The sequence below is a fragment of the Schistocerca cancellata genome, chromosome 2 (assembly GCF_023864275.1).
Source record: "Schistocerca cancellata isolate TAMUIC-IGC-003103 chromosome 2, iqSchCanc2.1, whole genome shotgun sequence".
In the NCBI taxonomy this organism is placed as follows: Eukaryota; Metazoa; Arthropoda; class Insecta; order Orthoptera; family Acrididae; genus Schistocerca; species Schistocerca cancellata.
The window spans coordinates 487,515,591-487,535,729 of NC_064627.1; positions in this window are offsets into that span (position 1 = coordinate 487,515,591).

Genomic DNA, 20,139 nt, shown 5'->3' on the forward strand with positions numbered 1-20,139 from the left:
ATTATTTCTACAAGGACTGCAGTGGGTCTACACCTCTGGTGGCCCACCAATACTTTCTACCAGGACTGCAGTGGGTCTGGTCTGTGATGACCCACCTACCAATATTCTTCAAAACTTCGACTGACTCTGCTGTGGGTTTGCTCTGTTGTGGCCCATTATCTGTCTGCATGTCAAGAGTCAGCACTGTCTTTCCATTGGAAGGACAACACTACTTCTTCAAGACTGCATGGAAATCCACTACTTCTGTGTGCAATTTCTTTTACTAATGAGACTTTGTGAAAAACAAAAACTGTAATTACTATTATGATGAATGATCAGGACTATCTTTATGGACTTTGAGAAAATTTTAGCTTTTGACCAACATTGTATCGATAAGTGTGTGCATTTGATTTCTTTGTTATTGTAATTATGAAAATTTTTTTCAAATCTGTATTGGCCACTGCCCAAAAAAATTTGTAAAATTTTTTGTGGTGAGTATGGGGGCTATGTAAGTAGGCTGTTTATGTTTTCTTATTGGCAACGTTACGTAGCGCTCCATATGAAAATCACTGGCTGTGCTGTGTGCAGTCTGTGGCTAGTTTGCATTGTTGACTGCCATTGTAGTGTTGGGCAGCGGCAGCTGGACGTGAACAGCGCGTAGCGTTGCTCAGTTAGAGGTGAGCCGCCAGCAGTGGTGGATGTGTGGAAGGAAATGGCGGAGTTTTGAAATTACATATATTATGACTTTTGATGATATTAAGGTAGATACAGTGTTTGTTCTCTATTAAAATCTTTCATTTGCTAACTATCCCTATCAGTAGTTAGTGCCTTCAGTAGTTTGAATCTTTTATTTAGCTGGCAGTAGTGGCGCTCGCTGTATTGTAGTAGTTCCAGTAACGAAGATTTTTGTGAGGTAAGTGATTTGTGAAAGGTGTAGGTTAATGTTAGTCAGGGCCATTATTTTGTAGGGATTTTTGAAAGTCAGATTGCGTTGCGCTAAATAATATTGTGTGTCAGGTTAAGCACAGTCCTGTACAATTCTTCTAAGGGGACGTTACAAGGGAGACGAAAATTTAATAGTCATGGGTGACTGGAATTCGAGTGTAGGAAAAGGGAGAGAAGGAAACGTAGTAGGTGAATATGGATTGGGGCTAAGAAATGAAAGAGGAAGCCGCCTGGTAGAATTTTGCACAGAGCACAACATAATCATAGCTAACACTTGGTTTAAGAATCATTATAGAAGGTTGTATACATGGAAGAACCCTGGAGATACTAAAAGGTATCAGATAGATTATATAATGGTAAGACAGAGATTTAGGAACCAGGTTTTAAATTGTAAGACATTTACAGGGGCAGATGTGGATTCTGACCACAATCTATTGGTTATGACCTGTGGATTAAAACTGAAGAAACTGCAAAAAGGTTGGAATTTAAGGAGATGGGACCTGGATAAACTGAAAGAACCAGAGGTTGTACAGCGTTTCAGGGAGAGCATAAGGGTACAATTGACAGGAATGGGGGAAAGAAATGCAGTAGAAGAAGAATGGGTAACTTTGAGGAATGAAGTAGTGCAGGAAGCAGAGGATCAAGTAGGTAAAAAGACGAGGGCTAGTAGAAATCCTTGGGTAACAGAAGAAATATTGAATTAATTGATGAAAGGAGAAAATATAAAAATGCAGTAAATGAAGCAGGCAAAAAGGAATACAAACGTCTCAAAAATGAGATCGACACTAAGTGCAAAATGGCTAAGCAGGGATGGCTAGAGGACAAATGTACGGATGTAGAGGCTTATCTCACTAGGGGTAAGATAGATACTGCCTACAGGAAAATTAAAGAGACCTTTGGAGATAAGAGAACCACTTGTATGAACATCAAGAGCTCAGATGGAATCCCAGTTCTAAGCAAAGAAGGGAAAGCAGAAAGGTGGAAGGAGTATATAGAGGGTCTATACAAGGGCGATGTACTTGAGGACAATATTATGGAAATGGAAGAGGATGTAGATGAAGATGAAACGGGAGATACGATACTGCGTGAAGAGTTTGACAGAGCACTGAAAGACCTGAGTCGAAACAAGGCCCCCGGAGTAGACAACATTCCATTGGAACTACTGACGGCCTTGGGAGAGCCAGTCCTGACAAAACTCTACCATCTGGTGCGCAAGATGTATGAGACAGGCGAAATACCCTCAGACTTCAAGAAGAATATAATAATTCCAATCCCAAAGAAAACAGGTGTTGACAGATGTGAAAATTACCGAACAATCAGTTTAATAAGCCACAGCTGCAAAATACTAACACGAATTCTTTACAGACGAATGGAAAAACTGGTAGAAGCCGACCTCAGGGAAGATGAGTTTGGATTCCGTAGAAATACTGGAACACGTGAGGCATTACTGACCTTACGACTTATCTTAGAAGAAAGATTAAGGAAAGGCAAACCTACGTTTCTAGCATTTGTAGACTTAGAGAAAGCTTTTGACAATGTTGACTGGAATACTCTCTTTCAAATTCTTAGGGTGGCAGGGGTAAAATACAGGGAGCGAAAGGCTATTTACAATTTGTACAGAAACCAGATGGCAGTTATAAGAGTCGAGGGGCATGAAAGGGAAGCAGTGGTTGGGAAGGGAGTAAGACAGGGTTGTAGCCTCTCCCCGATGTTATTCAATCTGTATATTGAGCAAGCAGTAAAGGAAACAAAAGAAAAATTCGGAGTAGGTATTAAAATCCATGGAGAAGAATTAAAAACTTTGAGGTTCGCCGATGACATTGTAAGTCTGTCAGAGACAGCAAAGGACTTGGAAGAGCAGTTGAACGGAATGGATGGTGTCTTGAAGGGAGGATATAAGATGAACATTAACAAAAGCAAAACGAGGATAATGGAATGTAGTCGAATTAAGTCGGGTGATGTTGAGGGTATTAGATTAGGAAATGAGACACTTAAAGTAGTAAAGGAGTTTTGCTATTTGGGGAGCAAAATAACTGATGATGGTCGAAGTAGAGAGGATATAAACTGTAGACTGACAATGGCTAGGAAAGCGTTTCTGAAGAAGAGAAATTTGTTAACATCGAGCATAGATTTAAGTGTCAGGAAGTCGTTCCTGAAAGTATTTGTATGGAGTGTAGCCATGTATGGAAGTGAAACATGGACGATAAATAGTTTGGACAAGAAGTGAATAGAAGCTTTCGAAATGTGGTGCTACAGAAGAATGCTGAAGATTAGATGGGTAGATCACATAACTAATGAGGAAGTTTTGAATAGGATTGGGGAGAAGAGAAGTTTGTGGCACAACTTGACCAGAAGAAGGGATCGGTTGGTAGGACATGTTCTGAGGCATCAAGGGATCACCAATTTAGTATTGGAGGGCAGCGTGGAGGGTAAAAATCGTAGGGGGAGACCAAGAGATGAATACACTAAGCAGATTCAGAAGGATGTAGGTTGCAGTAGGTAGTGGGAGATGAAGGAGCTTGCGCAGGATAGAGTAGCATGGAGAGCTGCATCAAACCAGTCTCAGGACTGAAGACCACAACAACAACAACAGTGGACACACAGTATGACGACTAAGTGGCTCGTGCCATGATGTACTGTCGATCACTTGCCATGCGTGTTCGCTACTGCTCGCTGGGCGCGTAACGAATATCGAGAAAACGAATGAAAGTTCGACATTTTAAATCTTTCGTGCACCATGTTATAGCTCTTTCGGAGCACTGGTGCTTCGTGAGCCACTGGTTGGGATTCGGTGTACCAGATGGAGCTGTAGAGTGTAAAATCTCTAGGGAGAGAAAGAGATTTGAATACCTCCAACAAATACGAAGGCGTTCTAAATTTCTTGTGTGAAAACTGTTTCAGCTATTTAAATAAAACAAACGTTAATAACATTCTACATCTTCATTCCTCATAACTACGTAGTTATTTCTCAACATAGTCATCCTTACGACGTACACATTTCTTCCAACGAGAGACCAGTTTGTTGATACCGTCACTATTCTTTTATGGCGTAGCCACAACCTCACCTCTGCTTGCACTGCATCATCACTATCTAAGTAAAGTCATCGAAGCTGTTATTTAAGTCCTGAGAAGAGATGAAACTCGGATGGCGACAAGACAGGGCTGTATGGAGGATGGTCGATGAAAGTGTACCCAAGGGGTCGGATTGTTGCAGATGCAGCGCTAGTGTGTGGAATTGTATTGTAATGCTGCAGGACATGATGCTCCATGGCTGGACGAACTCTTTGAATTCGAAACCGGATTAGAGCACACTCTTTCCACTACAACAGAGACTACACACCGCCGCCATGCAACATGCTAAAATTCGAAGCCGTCTAGAGGAAGAGAGCTGCAAATATGTACACACAGAATATATAGATGTAGAATGCTAAGAACGTTTGTTTTATAAAGAAAGCTTTAAAAATTTTCACATTAAAAATTCGGAGGCATTACTTTTCAGCACGGTCTCGTAACTGAGGATGTAGGGTGCAAACGCTACTCTGTGATGAAGAGGTTAGCGCAGGAGAGGAATCCGCGGCTGGCCGCATCAAGCTGTGAGAAGACTGCCGACAAAGAAACAGAAGTACAGAGTCCGCCAGAAAAATGTATACACTCTTCAAGGAACTAAAAGTATTACTTATGTGTTTATTTTACATTTAACAATTGATCACACGTGTTGTACAACCTTCAGTTTAGCACATGGTTACTTTAAATGTTCAAAACGTTCACCGTTGGTCGCTATACACGTAACAGTACGATGAGCGGTCGCCACAACTCCGTCAGTCAGTGTTAGAGTTGAGATAGCTGCACATGTCGCTGTAATCTCATGGCGAAGTTCCTCCAGCGTGCATGGCGTACGTCGATAGACGTTATCTTCCACAGTTCCCCACAAGCAAAAGTCCATAGGTGTTAGATATGGCGACCGTGGAGGGAACTGAATGGGCCCTCTTCGTCCATTGCAATGCCCCGGAAAATTGTCATCCAGGAAAACTCGTACGGCTAGGTGGTAGTGGTCGCCCCGTCCTGTTGGCAGAAGACCTCTTCATCAGCTCCATAAAGCGCAAGCATACCTGGCAAAATTGATGTTTGTAACATTTGCAGGTACACTTCTCCAGTGACATTAGCATCAAATAAAAAGGGTCCTACTGAACCCCTAGATGATAGTCCACACCACACATGAACCTCTGGTAGATTGACCGATTTATCCACATAAACATGCGGATTTTCCGGTGCCACACGGTTATGCCGATTCAAGGTTCCATTAAATTTAAATTGTGCCTCGTCACTCCACACTACCTTCATCACAAATTGTTCGTCATCAGTTACCATTTGTCGACACCATTCGCAAAACTGCATTTGGCTGTCAGGATCGCCATCATTAATCGCATGCAGTAATCGTGGAATGTAAACTTCCCACTCTGCAGCTTTCAGAATTTTTGATACACTTGTACTGATAACCCCCACTTTATGTACACATTACGTAGCATACTTCTGTGGAGAGTTAATAAACGTTTCCAACACGAGACCCGACGAAGCAGGACTTGTACGCTGTCTTTCTGATCTTCGTTTGTGAATATCATGCAATTGAAATTTGTCAATGATGCGTTTAATTTTTAAGTGGGTTTGCGGTTCTGTTACAAACTCCCACCTCCACTGACGTTGCATTTCAATCGCATTATCAAACTTGAAAAACCACTTCACAATAAGTTTTCGTTGCTCGAATGTCAAGCGTCCTCTAGCCATCTTGTGTTCCCAATACCGAGACGAATGTACTAACATCTGTTGAGCCAAAGACCATACTACAGCACACCCGTAACTCAAATCGAACAACAATATAGATATGTCGATAGAGCCTGACAAGGAGTGTATGCATTCCTCTGGTGGACTCCGTACAACACCATTATGTGGGAGATAAGCCGGAAAAGGAAAGAATCGTAGTGTATGAAAAGGTATGTTACAGAAATATGCTGTAGAGTAAGCAAACGTAATAAATGAGGGATTTCGGATAGGAAAAGAACATCTGGAAAAGACTACAATAAGGGAGGGAATGATAGGACATCAGCTTTCCAGATACTAAAGGGGGCCGTATAGGGTACAAACTATTAGGGAAGACAGGTCTATCTAAAACTGACGTTACGTACAAGTGTTTCTCCGAGATAGAGAGGTTCGTAAAGTCTTAAGTCTCAGAAAAGCGCCTTTTCCATCAAGTCAGAAATTGATCTACGCTGATGCTGGTCAGTGCTGCCAGTGTCAGCACTTCTTGTTGTCACTGCAAACATCATTGGTCATACTCAAAGATCTCCTTAAGTGATGCTCAAAAATTCGCCAAACATGATGTTTGTGCGAAGGCACAGTTCAGCGGGAACAGATCATCTGACTGACGCTCTAGACACATCGGTCGTATGGTGGCTGTTTCATACTCTGGATGTCTCCTGCCCCGTTTTTCAATAATAGGTAACAGAAATATGCGACGATAGAGGCTCATTAATCCTCACACTACTATGACCGGAGTTGGTTCTTTACACTATAGTAGATGCTATTTTGTCAATCGACGACGCACTCGTAAAACGCACGTCTCTGGTGTCAACCCATTCTCAGCTTTGCGCTATCTATCCTTCTCTCCAGTCGCTCGTGCAAAAGGGGAGAGGAAGGTTAGGATTTTTCATGGTAGCAATACGCTCCAGTCGTACTTGACAAACCCTCATTTGGATAAAATCGCACACACAACCCGGGTTTGCTGGTCTTCTCACGAGACGGATACGACTTTCTTGTACTCATTTAAGCTCTTGCAGATGGTATTTAATCAAAATAAGCAACAGTTGTGGATGTCCCGCAAAGATTATATTAGGAGCGGTTTTATCATTCTGTCGATGACGAGGTTACTAGAGACGAGTTAAGTATGGGAAAGGATGGGGAAAGAAATAGTCCGTACCGATCCAAGGAATCCATACTAGTATTCACCTTAAGCTATTTAGGTGCATGGCAGGAAAACTCAATCGCCAGATTGGGATCTGAACTACCTTCCTCCCGAATACGGGTCCAAAGTGCCTATCACTGTGCCATACCCTTCGATCCTTCACTTGCGTCTGTCGGTGCGTCAGCTGAGGTGGTGTACACGGTAACGACCTGCAACAGAACACCTGGCGAGCACCACTCATGCTCGTAGCAGTGTCTCCAGCAGACCGTTCCTGCTGAATCTATCCCGACATTGTGGATGTCGGGTGTACACGGTAACGACCTGCAACAGAACACCTGGCGAGCACCACTCTTGTTCGTAGCAGTGTTTCCAGCAGACCGTTCCTGCTGAATCTATCCCGACATTGTGGATGTCGGGTGTACACGGTAACGACCTGAAACAGAACACCTGGCGAGCACCACTCTTGCTCGTAGCAGTGTTTCCAGCAGACCGTTCCTGCTGAATCTATCCCGACATTGTGGATATCGGGTGTACACGGTAACGACCTGCAACAGAACACCTGGCGAGCACCACTCTTGCTCGTAGCAGTGTTTCCAGCAGACCATTCCTGCTGAATCTATGCCGACATTGTGGATGTGCGAGATTGGTTCTAATTTCTTGTGCAGTCGTCTTCCAGTCAGCAATCGCTGTTCGGTTTACAAGCCGCGTCACTTCGAATAAAACACTCTAATTGTGTCTCCACCAATGGCTTCATAACTTTAGAATCACTGAGGGCCGGTCGTTGAGATGCGGCCACCTAGGCCGGAATCTGTGTGCCTGTGGCGTTCCTAGCCAGACTGAGCACCGTGTGTATCTTCCTTGGATAACCAATGCCAACAACTGGACGCAGCAGTCACCTCTTGTCAATGTCCTGGCCCATTCTTCACAAGTAACAACTGAAAATCCACAGGCATAAAATAAAATCTCGCTGAAAAGTAGACACGTGAGCTGAAATCGTCGACGTGGTTCTGTCATGTGTGCGTTGTCTAGCACAGCCCAGTAGGAAAATCGAAGCAGCAGGCCACTCTCTCATCTAGATCAGCAGATCTGAACCATCTTTGCTCTGTGATCAATCAAATAGTAAATATAATTAAGTGTAATATTTCGCAACCCTCTCACCACCCACAGGATTAATACTAGTAAGCCTTACTCTTACTAACTGTATTTTGACTGTATTATAAATGTAAAAATTTTTTTTATCATTATGCAGCCAAATTGCACTAATCTCCTATATCATGAAAATATGGAGAATCTAAAAAGTATATTACGACTTTTCCTATTATTTTATGTGGCTGCGTTTATAGAAATGGGAATGAAATAACATGTGTGGCGTGTACATACATGAGTTATTTACATAATCTAACTTGATGTGTACGTGTTCTTTTAATTTGTCCTTCTTCTGTAATACTCACAGTGAGAGCATGTTTGAACATGCATATGGATGCGTTTGAAGAAGACAGATTCACCAACAGCTCATCAAAATGTCTGCCGACAAAAGGCTACAGCTGCTATTTAGATCTGAAGATTTAAATACGTTATGGCTTGCTCGTCGAAATGAATATGGAAATTCAGTCACAGAAGTACTGAAAATATTAATCCCTTACGCCACGTCTTACCTCTGTGTAAAGGGTCTTTCGTCTGTGTTGCGCAAAAAACCAAATACAGGAATCGTCTTTTATCACTTGACAATAACTCGCTGTTACGTGTTTCTAATGTAGATTCACATATGGAAAACTTTTAAATCAGAAACAAATACAACAAACACATTAATTTTTTTACATGTGCACTTATTGTACGTCAAATGTCTATAACATATCAACAAAATTATTGTGGGTATGTGACCACGTTGTCACTGAGTAAAATTCACCGAATTTTCGTCCATTGTTGCAAATGACCATCCTCAGGGAGTTTTTGCTAACTTAGCAAAAGAAACACCATCAGGAAGGTCATTTGCAACAATAGCCAAAACAGAGAATTTTACACGTTGAAATTGTGGCCACATAGCCTGATGAAGTTTTTGACTGTGACAACGGCCGCAGGTAGGTACACTTATATTTATAATAAATGACTGTTCTCATAAATTGATTTCATTATAGTTAAGGCTATTTTGCGACCCCTTTAATATTACATCGACCGTTAGGTTGAGATACGATGATCTATTTAGATACTGGTGTTACGGTACCAACAAAGTGCACGGTGCTTCAGTCACAAACATCCGATTTCATAGAAAAATGTGTCAAGATTGGCAAAGGATTCCGGACTAGACCTCCACTCAGTATCGGATTGCCAATGCAGATGGCACAACGAGGAAAAGATTAACTAGCGAACAAAAGGATAACGTTCTACGAGTCGGACCATGGGCTGTAAGAACTTTGAACGTGGTAGAAAAGCTAGAAAATCTGAAAAGCTGATGAATGGAGTGGACAGTATAGTGATTATATAATATGGCTTAAGAATAAATCGAAGAAGGACAAAAGTCTTGAGGGGTAGCAGAAATGAGGACAGTGAGAAACTTAACATCAGGATTGGTGATCATGAAATAGATGAAATTAAGAGGAGACTGTACCTTTATGCCTAAAATGTTAAATTTGTCTATTTTAGGCACATTTTTCTCAAGAAATGTTCATGACAGTGTTATAAAAATGTAATGGCAGGTAGAGGAAGGATTTCTCTCCCTTGACATATTTTTGTATGTAAGTAGCTTATATATCTTATTTTGAAGAACTTTTTGCAAGCTGTAAAAAAGTTTTCAGGTATTTCAGTTTCATTAATTCATAATTTATAAGATATTAAAAATGCATCAATGACATTCAGCGCAGTTTCTGTCAGGTGTTTATGTTTTACTGTTCTATGACGGTAAGTTCCTGAGAAAAATGCACTTAACCATTAAAAAAAGTCTCAGAAAACAGGTTTTATAGTTGGACATAGTTTGTTACTCACCTTAGAACGCACCTACATCATACCCTGGCTGATCTGCACTTTCTTCATCCTCCCTGATCCTCGTAGCATTCCTTGAGTGAATTCTTGCTTTCCTAGCTATCATAGTCACTTCACAGTCAGCTTTTTCCACATGGACAGCATCCAACTCTGAACGTTCCATCATCATATTTTCACCAGGTTTTGTGCCTAGTTTTTGAAGCAGCCTAACTCTCCTTACTTCCATCATTAAATGAAAGAACTCCACCTTAAACATCCAAATTCAATGTATCCATACCTACAGATACTGTTTTAGGAATTCTAGATCATATGTCACTCTTAACTGATTCATTAGCGTCTGTGTTTTCCCATGCAAGCACTTATGCAACAGGTTTTGACCAGCCAGACTTCTAAAAACTGGCTTTACTACGTTTCACACTTCAGCAGGCGTATGACTATACGCGCCTATGACTATACTGTACACCAGCTGTTAGACCATGGTTGGAATTGCACATTCGGTTGGTCCTTTTGGGCACAAAGCCTGACAACGCTCCTTATCAGTTGATAGTTTAGGAAAATAAATTATCTAAATATCGTGCTTCATTTTCATTTTACTATCACAGTTCCTTCTAACTGCCATACCATAATAGTTCTGCAAACTGTCTGTCTCCTTGTCTGTGAGCCTACTTTTTCGGATAGTGGTTTTCCATCTGGTAATTTTATGCCTTTCATATGTTTCTCCAACTTGCGACGGCAGGTTCAAATTCTTTTCTGGACATGCCCAATGTGTTCCAGCTCTTCTACACTGACATCTCCATATGGCTTAGCTTCTACTAAACTGATGATCCTAAATATTTTACATACCTTTCCCCATACATTCCAAATGCCTTGGAAAAAACGTTTACTGCACGTGCAGCTTCCATGTTTCCGCTAGACCCTTCAAATTTTACCCTAAATTCAGAGCTTTAGTTAGGATATTTAAGTTTTTCTTTATCCTTTATAACTGCATGCTTATGGCAGTACTTATTCAGTACCTGTACATTTAGCACTTTGTCATTATCCATACTTGTTATCGTTACTACACCATTCTGACTTGTATGCCCTCCAAGCTGCCAGGTCCCATCAACATCCACGGCAATATCTGTAGAATTATCATTTGTTTCAATTGCCTCATTGACAGTAGCCTTCTTACTTGAAAAACCACTGAGCAGCTTCATATGTATAATGTACCTGTGTACTTCTGGAATCTTTTCAGGCGACTTGAGATATTCATGACTACTCATGGTGTCTTAGCAGCTAATTCACCTTTACCTATGGTGTAAAATCCACACACGGCCCCAATATTAGTTTCATACGCAATGTCAATCTTTCTACAGGTACGAAATGAATACTGAGCTTTACAGTTCTTGCATTTCAGAAATAGTTTACTATTACGTCCATATATTGTAGTGATGTCTTCATAACAAAATGAACTAACATGACATACATTACAAACTCGGAATGAAGACATGGCAGAAGGCAACAATTCTATATCTATGAGAACATTGTCACTTGTCTGTTCTTCATTATTATATTTAGTACTTACAAAAGATCCTACACTTGGATCAGTGTTTAACTTTTTCCAGGAACCAACAGTAGCAACATTTTCACTGCTAGAAACATCATCCGCAATCACTGAGGAAGTTGAATCGCTTGTTGAATATAACCCAGAATAGCCTGCAGCACTCTCACTGACGAAATTTCTACTGTTCCCACTATTATTTTATTTACCTACATTTACTTTCGCCTTTCTTCTAGGCTTTCCTTTGCGTTTCTTGTATACTCCTCCAGTATGAGGACTGTTGTGACAAAAACAAACATTTCGATGTAAACACGTACAGAAAATGAGCCGGAAACAGAAGCAACAGGTGGAAGTTGCGCACTGACAGGGGGACCAACACTGAGCACGAAATATCTTCATAAATGAAAAAGTACCCCAAGGAAGCGTTATAGGCCCTCTGTTGTTCCTAATCAGTATTGACGACATAGGAGACACTCTGAGTAGCCGTCTAAGATTGTTTGTAGATGATGCTCTCATTTACCGTCTTGTAAAGTCATCGGATGATCAAAACGACTTGCAAAATGATTTAGATAAGGTATCTATATGTTGCGAAAAGTGGCAATTGGCCCAGAATAAAGAAAAGTGCGTTGTTATTAACATAAGTACTAAAAGAAATCAGCTAAATTTCGATTACGCGATGACTCACACAAATCTGAAGGCTGTAAATTCAACTAAATACTTAGGGATTACAATTACCAATAACCTAGATTGGAACGATCAAATAGATAATATTGTGCGTAGAGCAAACCAAAGACTGAGATTCATTGGCAGAACACTTAGAAGGTGCAACAGATCTACCAGATAGACTGCTTACACTAAGCTTGTCCGCCCTATTCTGGAGTACTGCTGTGCGGTGTGGGACCCGCATCAGGTGGGACTGACGGATGACATCGAAAAAGTACAAAGAAGGGCAACTCGTGTTGCATTATTGCGAAATAGGGGAAATAGTGTCAGAGACATGATACGTGAATTGGAGTGGGAATCATTAAAACAAAGGCGTTTTTGCTAGCGACGGGATCTTCTCATGAAATTTCAATCACCAGTTTTCTCCTCCGATTGCAAAAACGTTCTGTTGGCACCCCCCCCCCCCCTACATAGGGAGAAATGATCATCACGATAAAATATGAGAAATCAGGGCTCGATTGGAAAAAATGTAAGTGCTCGTTTTTCCCGCATGCCGTTCGAGAGTGGAACGGTAGAGAGACAGCATGAAGGTGGTTCATTGAACCCTCTGCCAGGCACTTTATTGTGAATAGCAGAGTAATCACGTAGATGTAGATGTAGACCCATGACGGACAGAGCAATGTGGACGTGGAATACAGACTAGCATTAGCAGAAAGGGCATTAATGACCAAGTAAAATCTGCCAGAATCAAACATAGACCTTAATTTGAAGAAGAAATTTCTGAGAATGTACGTCTGGAGCACTGAATTCTATGGCTGTGAAACATGGAGCGTGGGGAAACCGTAAAAGAAAAGAATTGAAAAATTTCAGATATGGTGCTACAGAAGAATGTTGAAAATTAGGTGGACTCTTTACATAAGGAATGGTGAAGTTCTCCAAATAAAGGGAGGGGAAAGGAATATATGGAATACACTAATAAGGAAAGGAACAGGATGGTAGGACATCTGTTAACGTATAAGTGAATAGATACCATGGTACTAGAGGGCGCTGTAGACGGTTAAAAACTGCAGAGCAAGACAGAGATTGGAATACATACAGCAAATAATTGAGAATGTAGAATGCAAGTGCTACTCTGAGCTGAACTGGTTGACACACACACACACACATACACACACACACACACACACACACACACACACATATATATATATATATATATATATATATATATATATATATATATATATATATATATACTCCTGGAAATTGAAATAAGAACACCGTGAATTCATTGTCCCAGGAAGGGGAAACTTTATTGACACATTCCTGGGGTCAGATACATCACATGATCACACTGACAGAACCACAGGCACATAGACACAGGCAACAGAGCATGCACAATGTCGGCACTAGTACAGTGTATATCCACCTTTCGCAGCAATGCAGGCTGCTATTCTCCCATGGAGACGATCGTAGAGATGCTGGATGTAGTCCTGTGGAACGGCTTGCCATGCCATTTCCACCTGGCGCCTCAGTTGGACCAGCGTTCGTGCTGGACGTGCAGACCGCGTGAGACGACGCTTCATCCAGTCCCAAACATGCTCAATGGGGGACAGATCCGGAGTTCTTGCTGGCCAGGGTAGTTGACTTACACCTTCTAGAGCACGTTGGGTGGCACGGGATACATGCGGACGTGCATTGTCCTGTTGGAACAGCAAGTTCCCTTGCCGGTCTAGGAATGGTAGAACGATGGGTTCGATGACGGTTTGGATGTACCGTGCACTATTCAGTGTCCCCTCGACGATCACCAGTGGTGTACGGCCAGTGTAGGAGCTCGCTCCCCACACCATGATGCCGGGTGTTGGCCCTGTGTGCCTCGGTCGTATGCAGTCCTGATTGTGGCGCTCACCTGCACGGCGCCAAACACGCATACGACCATCATTGGCACCAAGGCAGAAGCGACTCTCATCGCTGAAGACGACACGTCTACATTCGTCCCTCCATTCACGCCTGTCGCGACACCACTGGAGGCGGGCTGCACGATGTTGGGGCGTGAGCGGAAGACGGCCTAACGGTGTGCGGGACCGTAGCCCAGCTTCATGGAGACGGTTGCGAATGGTCCTCGCCGATACCCCAGGAACAACAGTGTCCCTAATTTGCTGGGAAGTGGCGGTGCCGTCCCCTACGGCACTGCGTAGGATCCTACGGTCTTGGCGTGCATCCGTGCGTCGCTGCGGTCCGGTCCCAGGTCGACGGGCACGTGCACCTTCCGCCGACCACTGGCGACAACATCGATGTACTGTGGAGACCTCACGCCCCACGTGTTGAGCAATTCGGCGGTACGTCCACCCGGCCTCCGGCATGCCCACTATACGCCCTCGCTCAAAGTCCGTCAACTGCACATACGGTTCACGTCCACGCTGTCGCGGCATGCTACCAGTGTTAAAGACTGCGATGGAGCTCCGTATGCCACGGCAAACTGGCTGACACTGACGGCGGCGGTGCGCAAATGCTGCGCAGCTAGCGCCATTCGACGGCCAACACCGCGCTTCCTGGTGTGTCCGCTGTGCCGTGCGTGTGATCATTGCTTGTACAGCCCTTTCGCAGTGTCCGGAGCAAGTATGGTGGGTCTGACACACCGGTGTCAATGTGTTCTTTTTTCCATTTCCAGGAATATATATATATATATATATATATATATATATATATATATGTTTCTCGTATCTCAAATGCAGATTTTTCAGCGCTCCTTCAACTTTAGGACTCTGTATCTCAGAATGAACAAAAATTGACTTGTACCACTATTGAAATAAGCCCTTCATATGTTGCTGTTGTGGTCTTCAGTCCAGAAACTGGTTTGATGCAGCTCTCCATGCTACTCTATCCTGTGCAAGCTTCTTCATATCCCACTACCTACTGCAACCTACATTCTTCTGAATCTGCTTAGTGTATTCATCTCTTGGTCTCCCTCTACTATTTTTACCCTCCACGCTGCCCTCCAATACTAAATTGGTGATCCCGTGATGCCTCAGAATATGTCCTACCAACCGATCCCCACTTCTAGTCAAATTGTGCCGTACCTCCTCATTAGTTATGTGATCTACCTATCTTCAGCATTCTTCTGTAGCACCAAATTTCGAAAGCCTCTATCCCTCCTCGTCCAAAGTATTTATCGTTCATGTTTCACTTCCATACATGGCTACACTCAATACAAATACTTTCAGAAACGACTTCCTGACACTTAAATCTATACTCGACGTTAGCAAATTTCTCTTCTTCAGAAACGCTTTCCTTGCCATTGCCAGTCTACCTTTAATATCCTCTCTACTTCCACCATCATCAATTGTTTTGCTCCCCAAATACCAAAACTCATCGACTAATTTCAAGAAATAAATGTCCAAGGAATAGAAAAGCAACTGGAATCACTCAACAGAGGAAAGTCCACTGGACCTGACGGGATACCAATTCGATTCTACACAGAGTACGCGAAAGAACTTGCCCCCCTTCTAACAGCCGTGTACCGCAAGTCTCTAGAGGAACGGAAGGTTCCAAATGATTGGAAAAGAGCACAGGTAGTCCCAGTCTTCAAGAAGGGTCGTCGAGCAGATGCGCAAAACTATAGACCTATATCTCTGACGTCGATCTGTTGTAGAATTTTAGAACATGTTTTTTGCTCGAATATCATGTCGTTTTTGGAAACTCAGAATCTACTATGTAGGAATCAACATGGATTCCGGAAACAGCGATCGTGTGAGACCCAACTCGCTTTATTTGTTCATGAGACCCAGAAAATATTAGATACAGGCTCCCAGGTAGATGCTATTTTTCTTGACTTCCGGAAGGCGTTCGATACAGTTCCGCACTGTCGCCTGATAAACAAAGTAAGAGCCTACGGAATATCAGACCAGCTGTGTGGCTGGATTGAAGAGTTTTTAGCAAACAGAACGCAGCATGTTGTTATCAACGGAGAGACGTCTACAGACGTTAAAGTAACCTCTGGTGTGCCACAGGGGAGTGTTATGGGACCATTGCTTTTCACAATATATATAAATGACCTAGTAGATAGTGTCGGAAGTTCCATGCGGCTTTTCGCGGATGATGCTGTAGTATACAGAGAAGTTGCAGCATTAGAAAATTGTAGCGAAATGCAGGAAGATCTGCAGCGGATAGGCACTTGGTGCAGGGAGTGGCAACTGACCCTTAACATAGACAAATGTAATGTATTGCGAATACATAGAAAGAAGGATCCTTTATTGTATGATTATATGATAGCGGAACAAACACTGGTAGCAGTTACTTCTGTAAAATATCTGGGAGTATGCGTGCGGAACGATTTGAAGTGGAATGATCATATAAAATTAATTGTTGGTAAGGCGGGTACCAGGTTGAGATTCATTGGGAGAGTCCTTAGAAAATGTAGTCCATCAACAAAGGAGGTGGCTTACAAAACACTCGTTCGACCTATACTTGAGTATTGCTCATCAGTGTGGGATCCGTACCAGATCGGGTTGACGGAGGAGATAGAGAAGATTCAAAGAAGAGCGGCGCGTTTCGTCACAGGGTTATTTGGTAACCGTGATAGCGTTACGCAGATGTTTAACAAACTCAAGTGGCGGACTCTGCAAGAGAGGCGCTCTGCTTCGCGGTGTAGCTTGCTCGCCAGGTTTCGAGAGGGTGCGTTTCTGGATGAGGTATCGAATATATTGCTTCCCCCTACTTATACCTCCCGAGGAGATCACGAATGTAAAATTAGAGAGATTAGAGCGCGCACAGAGGCTTTCAGACAGTCGTTCTTCCCGCGAACCATACGCGACTGGAACAGGAAAGGGAGGTAATGACAGTGGCACGTAAAGTGCCCTCCGCCACACACCGTTGGGTGGCTTGCGGAGTATAAATGTAGATGTAGATGTAGAATCTAATCTAATTCCGTTATCCATTTTTTTTACGTCCGCCATTCAAGACACCGTCGATTCCGTTCAACCGCTCTTCCAGGTCCCTTGCTGCCTCTGACAGAATTACAATGTCATCGGCGAACCTCAACCTTTTTATTTCTTCTTCATTGGTTTTAATTCCTACTCCGAATTTTTCTTTCGTTACCTTTACTGCTTGCTGAATACACAGATTGTATAACATCGGGGATAGGCTACAACCTTGTCTCACTCCCTTCCCAACCACTGATTCCCTTTCATGCCCCTCGACTCTTATAACTGCCATGTGGTTTCTGTACAAATTGTAAATAGCCTTTCGCTCCCTGTATTTGACCCCTGTCACCTTCAGAATTTGTAAAAGGGTTTTCCAGGCAACATTATCAAAAGCTTTCTCTAAGTATACAAATGATAGAAACGTAAGTTTACCTTTCCTTAATCTATCTTCTTAGGTAAGAGGTGGGGTCAGTATTGCCCCACGTGTTCCAACATTTCTGTGGAATCCAAACTGATCTTCCCCGAGGACTTATTAAAATGATAGTTCGGTTATTTTCACATCTGTCAGCACCTGTTTTCTTTGGGATTGGAATTATTATATTCTTCTTGAAGTCTGAGGGTATTTCGCCTGTCTCATTCATCTTGCTCACCAGATGGTAGCGTTTTGTCAGGGCTGGCTCTCCCAAGGCTGTCAGTAGTTCTAATGAGATGTGGTCTACTGCTGGGGCCTTGTTTCGACTTAGGTCTTTCAGTGCTCTGTCAAACTCTTCACTCTGTATCATATTTCCCATTTCATCTTCATCTACATCCTCTTCCATTTCCATAATATTGTCCTCAAGCACATCGCCATTGTATAGACCCTCTATATACTTCTTCCACGATACTGCCTTGCCTTCTTTGCTTAGAACTGGGTTTCCATCTGAGCTCTTGATATTCATATAAGTGGTTCTCTTTCCTCCAAAGGTCTGTTTAGTTCTCCGGTAGGCAGTATCTATCTTACCAATTGTGATATATGCCTCTACGTCCTTAAATTTGTCTTCTAGCAGACCCTGCTTCTCCATTTTGCACTTCCTGTCGATCTCATTTTTGAGACGTTTGTATTCATTTCTGCCTGCTTCATTTACTGCATTTTTATATTTTCTCCTTTCATCAATTAAATTCAATATGTCTTCCTTTACCCAAGAATTTCTATTAGGCCTTGTCTTTTTACCTACTTGATCCTCTGCTGCCTTCACTAATTCATTCCTCAAAGCTACCCATTCTTCTTCTACTGTATTTCTTTCCCCCATTCCTGTCAATCGTTCATTAATGCTCTCCCTGAAACTCTCTACAACCTCTGGTTCTGTCAATTTATCCAGGTCCCATATCCTTACATTCCCATCTTCTTGCAGTTTCTTCGGTTTTAATCTACAGTTCACAACCAATAGAGTGTGGGCAGACTCGGCATCTTCCCCCGGAAACGTCTTACAGTTTAAAACCTGGTTCCTAAATCTCTCTCTTACCATTATATGATCTGAAACCTTCGAGCATCGCCAGGCCTCTTCCATGTATACAACAATCTTTCATGATTCTTGAACCCTTTGTTAGCTATGATGAAGTTACGCTCTGTGCAAAATTCTACCAGGCTGTTTCCTCTTTCATTTCTTACCCCCATTCCATATTCACCTTCTACGTTTCCTTCTCTTCCTTTTCCTACTATCGAATTCCAGTCACCGATTTTCGGTTCCCTTCACTATCTGAATAATTTTTTTTGATCTCATCATACATTTCATCAATCTTTTCGTCATCTGCGGACCTAGTTGGCATATAAACGTGTACTACTTTGGTGGGCTTGGGCCTCATGTCTATCTGGGCCACAATAATGCGTTCGCTATGCTGTTGGTAGTAGCTTACTCGCATTCCTATTTTTTTATTCATTATTAAACGTACTCCTGCATTACCCCTATTTGATTTTGCATTTATAACCCTGTATTCACCTGACCAGAGGTCTTGTTCCTCCTGCCACTGAACTTCACTAATTCCAACTATATGTAACTTTAACTTATCCGTTTCTCTTTTTAAATTTTCTAACCTACCTGCTCGATTAAGGGATCTGACATTCCACGCTCCGATCCGTAGAACGCCAGATTTTTCTCCTGATAACATTGTCCTCCTGAGTAGTCCCCGCCCGGAGATCTGAATGGGGAACTATTTTACCTCTGGAATATTTTACCCAAGAGGACACCATCATCATTTAACCATACAGTAAAGCTGCATGCCCTTGGCGAAAATTACGGCTGTAGTTTCCCCTTGCTTTCAGCCGTTAGCAGTACCAGCACACCAACGCCGGTTTGGTTAGTGTTAGAAGGCCAGATCAGTCAATCATCCAGACTGTTGCCCCTGCAACTACTGAAAAGGCTGCTGCCTTCAGGAACCACACGTCTGTCTGACCTCTCAACGGATACCCTTCTGTTGTGGTTGCACCTACGGTACGGCTATCTGTATCACTGAGGCACGCAAGCCTCCCCACCAACGGCAAGGTCCATGGTTCTTGGATGGAGGCGCACATACACACACGCACACACTGAGGGCACTGAGGACACTGATAGGGTATTAGAGTACGAAAAGAAAGATGGCAATCTGATGGTCATGGGTGACTGAAATGCAGTTGTACGGGAAGAAGGGGACGGGGAAGAAGAAAAAGTTACAGGGGAATTTGGACCTGGCACAAGGAACGGGAGAGGAGAAAGTCTAATTGAGTTCTGTAATAAATTTCAGCTCGTAATATTGAACACTCTGTTCAAGAATCACAAGAGGAAGAGTTATACTTGGAAAAGGCCGCTTGATGCAGGAAGATTTCAGTTAGATTACGTCACGATCAGACACAGATTCCAAAATAGCAGATACTGACTCAGATCTCAATTTAGTAGTAATACGGACTGGCTGAAGTTTAAGATATTAGTCAGGAAGAATCATTCACGCAAAGAAGATGGTTGGGTGGTTGGTTGATTTGGGGGAGGGAATAAAACAGTGGGGTTATTGGTCCTATCGAATGAGGGAAGGATGGGGGAGAAAATCGGCGTTGCCCTTTCAAAAGAACCATCTTGGCATTTGCCTAAGGCGATTTAGGGAAATCACGGAAAACGTTTATTAGGATGGCCGGACACGGAATTCAGCTG